Source organism: Vicia villosa, linkage group LG4, assembly GCF_029867415.1.
Source record: "Vicia villosa cultivar HV-30 ecotype Madison, WI linkage group LG4, Vvil1.0, whole genome shotgun sequence".
Taxonomy (NCBI): domain Eukaryota; kingdom Viridiplantae; phylum Streptophyta; class Magnoliopsida; order Fabales; family Fabaceae; genus Vicia; species Vicia villosa.
Window position 1 is genome coordinate 151,712,850 of NC_081183.1, and position 5,964 is coordinate 151,718,813.

The 5,964-nt window shown below is 32.9% G+C and overlaps 1 long non-coding RNA gene across 2 annotated transcripts; it reads left to right on the top strand.

The window, feature by feature from the left end:
* Positions 1 to 784: 784 nt before the first annotated feature.
* On the top strand, positions 785 to 3,641 carry LOC131599960 (uncharacterized). Of its 2 annotated transcripts, XR_009282958.1 has the most exons (5): positions 785 to 1,097; positions 2,113 to 2,560; positions 2,664 to 2,683; positions 3,099 to 3,158; positions 3,269 to 3,641. It is a non-coding gene; the product is annotated as an uncharacterized LOC131599960 (long non-coding RNA). The 2 variants fall into 2 exon arrangements; XR_009282957.1 differs by having other exon boundaries at positions 2,113 to 2,683.
* The last annotated feature ends 2,323 nt before the right edge of the window (positions 3,642 to 5,964 follow it).

Genomic DNA, 5,964 nt, shown 5'->3' on the forward strand with positions numbered 1-5,964 from the left:
ACAAAATTAATAAATATACTATTTTACCATAATTTAAGCTTAACAAAAATATTTTATGAGATCCTACTTAATTTAATTGTTATAAATTTTAAATTATTTGCGATAGATAGACTAACTTGCACCCGGTAAGATACTTTACTTGTTGGATTTGTATGTGCTTCATTTGTGCACAAATAAGACATTTGGTTAAAAGATTTTACATCAGGTTTTATGATATATGATGTGAAAAATATTTGTCAAACAATTTTACATCAGACATTTATTTCCAATAATGTAAAAAATATTTGATTTGGAAAAAAAATAACACGGTGGCACTTTAGTAAATAAAATAAAATTGGATTAATAGTCATTTGCCCCCTGCAATAGTAGCGATATTCGGTTTACCTCCCTTTTAAAAAAAAAATTTGTTTTACCCCCTGTAATATTTGGGTACCCCCCTAAACGTGTAAAAACCAGGGAGTAAAATCAAAAAAATATATTTTACAGGGGGTAATTTTCCCTCTTAGGGGGCAAAAGACTTACAATTTTAATATTAAAGGGGGTAAAACAAATTTTTTTTAAAGGGGGGTAAATCGAATATCGCTACTATTGCAGGGGGCAAATGACTATTAACCCAATAAAATTTTATTATAAAGGATTTCACATCGGGCCTAGATTTGTACCGATGTAAAAAGTCCATCGATAAAAAATATTTAACACGGTGGTACTTTCGTAAATAAAAAAAGTTTTGTTATATATGACCTTTACATTGGATTATTGACCAACCGACTTGCTATACGAGCCTTTACATCAGGCCTTTTACCCAACTGATGTGAAATCCTTCCCCTTTAAAACAAAAACCCTAAATCCATTTCTTTATTCTTCTTCCTCACGTGCCGCTGGCGCCGCACTTCCGTTTCGAATCAGAGGTGATCTTCTCACTCCTCTCTTCCCTGCGTTTTAAACTCCCCAATTCCATTATTGATTTATGGTTACAAATTACATGTCGGATGGAAACGGAAACAAACGTAAGCAAAAATGATAAAAAGCAGTTCAACAACGAATCAAGAAAATGAGACAGATTTACCAAGTGTGAACTCTGCAAAATCGATACCCAGGTAACTTTGAAATTATCTTCTCTGCGCTTCTTTCTTCTTCTCTCGTTCTTATTCTTCTATGCCTCTTCGTTGCTGCTATGAAAATCTCTGCGTGATTTTGCTTCGGTTGCCTACATTCTGTGATGTGTGAATTGATGGTTGGAGGTTGTGAGTTGGAGGGTTTAATACTGCTTCTGTTGAGGTATAAGAGTTTGCGCGTGGAGGGTGGTTTGTTGATACTGATTGCATGAGTTTGCATAGGGTTTGAACAAGTGAGGTGAAGTTTATGAAGGCTTTTTGCAGGTTGAAAATATTGGTGAGGGTTGTAGGGATGAATTTTGGCAGCGATTTTTATGGTGTTTCAAGGGTTTTTTAGCAGAGGTTTGGAATGTTTTCTTTGGTTTTCTGATAATGTTTTTGCAGGGTTTTTTAGAGAGATTGTTGGTGTGTTGTGTGTAAGGGGTGAGGATTACGAGAGGTTGTGAACTGAGAGTGAGTGTGGTTATGTTATATGTTGCTTCTGAGAGGGAATTTTTTACATTGATTTTATGGATAGTATTGAAGGTTGAGCAGAAGTTTGTTGTGTGAATGATTTTTGGTGGTTGTTGATATCTCCCTGTTGAATGAAACAGTGCAGAGTTTATGTAAAGAGTTTGGTTTTGATTTACTTCTAGGTTAGGATAGAATTTTGAGGATTGGAGCTTGGTGCAAATGGAAAATGGATAGGATTGTTTGTTTTGCAGTAGAGGTAGTGGAGCTTATGGGCAGCTAATATGCAGTACTATGTAATTTTGTTCTTTTTGCAAGTTTTCAACTTTTGTCTCTTGTGAACTTGAGTTTTTTTTACTGATTTTCTGGTGTGAACACAATGTTGTAATGGGCTTGTAGTTTGTGTTTGGATTGCTGCAATGTTATGTGAAGAAAGTTTGGTGCTTATGTTGCTTTGCTTTGATTCAATGTAAACTTTTATGCTTTTCTTTGTGATTTTTGATGTTATGGGAAACTTAACTCATTTTCTATTTCATCTTGATTCAAGGACCATTGGTGATGTTGAATAAGTGATGGAAACTTAAAGAAAAGCAAAAGAAATCAAGCTTTGGAAAATAGCCATGGAAGAGAAAGTTTAGACTTCAAGTTTTTTTTACTTACTTGATTCATTATTAAACTTATTACTTTCTTTGTCTTTATTACTTTTCTGAGTTCAATATTTGTTGTGTTCACTGGTGTTACAATTCAGTTTTGTTTACTTTTGTAAGTTAAGACTTTATAATTACTGGAATATGTCTCTGGTGTTTCTATCCATTAATTACTTCAGGAATATGGACCGTTCAAGGAGCCTGTTATTCAAAATTATACCAGCATATTATCTCTGGACTTGCGTATCTATATGGACCGTACACAAGCATATTGTCTCTGGACTTGCGTATCTATATGGACCGTACACAGATAATTTAGTTATTCTTAATCCATTTATAATATGACATGTAAGCTACTTTATTCTCATCCAATCTATTATCGTTATTTTTTGCCGAGATATCAAAGGGGCTAACATACTGGTTGTTCTTAATGGTGAAATCAAACTAGCAGACTTTGGAATGGCTAAGCATGTAAGTTCACCTGATTATGTAAATAACAAGTTGTTGCTAGCTCACTTCAAAAGTAGTAAATGGCATTTTTTGTTTTTGGCACAAAAAAATAGTTTAACTACTCATGATGTAGAATTGGTTGAGAGCTGTTGAACTACACACTTTCTTGCTCAAGATTAAAAAGTTGCAAATCTAGTAAATTCTCAGTAGAAGATATCTCCCTCGCTCTCTCTCTTGGATACACATGGCTGACATGAGAGCATGCACACATATGAGAGCACTTGCACACAAAATGACTCACTCTAGTGTTTTATATTTTAGAATAGGATTTTACTGGTATGAAGAAAATATGACCTTTAGTGCTTAAGAAAATAATTTATGTTTAGAATGGTTTGAGCTATGGTAAATTTTATGAGGTTTTATTTTTCTGGAACAGTTAACTTCTGCTGCTTCAATGTTTTCATTCAAATGAAGTCCGTACTAGATGGCACCTGAGGTGAGTTTTTTTTATCTTCTTGAATCATGAATTTTCTTTCGAAGTAAGCACATTCTTCCCTCTTCTTCTATCTCACCATTATTATTATATTCCAATGTTGTCTTTCTTAGGTTGTAATGAACACAAATGGCTATAGCCTTCCGGTTGATATAGGGAGCTTAGGATGCACACTTATTGAAATGGCAATGTAAGAATGATCTCACTCCGGAGGAAGAGGAGGAAGTTTGTCATAAAAATCAGTGGGCTTTTGAATGAATTTCTTCAAGGATATGTCTAGTGGGTTTATGTTATATATCTTTTTATTCATAGAAGAATTTTAAGTTAGGTCTATCTAAGTTTATTAGTACTTGATTATCTTTTGGTTTATGTTTGTTGATTCTAGTCATGAATCTCCTTCTTCGTTGGAAGATTTTAGTGCATCTTGAATTGTAAGTAATAGTTGAATATGATTGGTTGATGCGTTTATATGCTTAACTGTCTTGTTAGTGGATTATGTTTTGAAGAATTTTATGTTTTTCTTGTTATAAATGTGTCCAGTGTGATGTAGGGAAAATATGAAAAATAAGTACCAAAAAATTACAGGAAATCCACCTTGATTCCGCTAAAAATTAGTTTAATTTTTAAAGAAAGATATTACATCGGGCCATTAAGGAAACCGATGCTAAAAACCTATATTTTACATCTGGCCATTAAGGAAACCGATGTTAAAACGAATATTTTACATCGGGCCATTAAAGCAACCGATGTTAAATATTGTAGATATTTTTAAAAAAAAGTAGAATTAACCCCCTATTTTACATCGGATATAACAGTCAGCCGATGTGGTAGGTGTATTTTTCACATCGGGCTGCTGACCGATGTAAAATGTCTTTGATTTACTACATCACTTGACTTTACATCGGACCCAGACCCGATGTAAAATGTTTTTGATTTACTACATCACTTGACTTTACATCGGACCCAGACCCGATGTAAAAAGTGTTTTTCGCCCGATGCAAAAAGTCTTTTCTACACTAGTGGTTTACTCTAAAATAAAATAGTAAAAAGTAAGTTATGAATCTTGTAGGATGGTGCATTCAAATCGTTGTAAACCAAACCATAGCCGTCCCTATAGATAGTATATCGCATTTATATTTAGAGTTGCTACAAAATCCAAACCATACATATGCGACTTACGCATCAACAATTTTTTTCCATGTATTAAGTATTATGTGGTGGCAAATATTGTAGTATGTGCATATGCAACCTTATCTTTCAATATTGCTCTTGCAAATGGACACAAAAGCAAATTGCTGGTGACATTGATCATTCTACTTGATGCAACAATGGTAGCTTTACTCTTCTCTGGCAACGTGCTGCATTGGCTATTGGTGTTCTTGCCAAGCATGGAAACTCACATGTGTTATGGAACAAAGTGTGCAATGTTTTTGACAAATTTTGTAACCAAGTTGCTGCTTCATGTTTGATTTCACTTCTTGGATCATTAGTATTCCTCTTGCTTGTCATGCTTCATGGTTTGAGAAGAACCTAAGATGCATGATTTGGAGAGGTTGTTTGGTCAATGATTTTTATGTGATTAACTGTTCTCTGTACACAACTTTTTTTTATCATGTCTTATGTGTGGCATAATAATGTTGAGATATTTTTCATTGTAACATTTGTTAAAAACTTGTTTCTTTAAAAATGTGTGATGGGTTGAGTTTGCAACATCTACATGTTGTTTATACTTTTTGTTTCCACTTCACGCGGTACCTATTTCTGAATTGGTAGGACATATTGGATACGTTGGTCGACATATGCTCCTTGTGTCCTATGTGTGTTCTTCATGAAAGGTGCAAAATAATTCGGCATCTTAGTATGTGGTAGAAACATCAATATATAGACACACTTAAGTGAATGAATATTTGGATTTGTTCAATCACCTATATTCTTACAAAAATGATATCGGTACACTAATTCCTACATAGGGCTGGAAATGAGTCGAGTCGAGTCGAACTCGCCTCAGCTCAGTTCGACTCGTTAAGAATTGGTCGAGTTCGAGTTCGAGCTCGAGTTCATGACGAACTCTTTTTTCGGCTCAAACTCGATTCGTTAAGAACTGACCGAGTTTGAGTTCGAGTTCGAGTTTATCTCGAACTTTCTTTTCAGGTAAAAATCGCTTATTTCACGAACTTAAAAGTAATTTTTTAAAGTCTATTTTATATATATATATATATATATATATATATATATATATATATATATATATATATATATATATATATTTGAATTTTTAAATTAATTTTTTTGGCTTAATTGCAACTTTAGTCCCCCTATTTTGTCTTTTTCTTGATTTTAATCCCTCTATTTTAAAAACCACTATTTTAGTCCTCTTTTTAAGTTTTTTGTGCAATTTTCGTCCCCCTATTTTGTTTTTTTCTGCAAAATTAGTCACTATTTTTGTCTCTTTTTCAACAGAAAATTCAGAAGGGGGACCAAAATCGTTGTTTTAAAAATAAAGGGACCAAAATCGGAAAAAAGACAAAATAAAGGGACCAAAGTTGCAATTAAGCCAATTTTTTTTAAATAAAAAATATAGAAATAAAATAAAAGTTATAAAATTGAAATTTATACAATTTAATTTTATTTGTATAATTATTTGTAGAAATATTTTGCTCACTAGAGAATATAAATTATCAATTAAAACAGTTAGATTTAAATAAAATATGATACTAAGATTTAGAGAAAATATTTAAACCCACTCTTAAAGACAATATAATCTATCTCATATATAATCGAGTTGACTCATGAACTTAACGATTCGAAC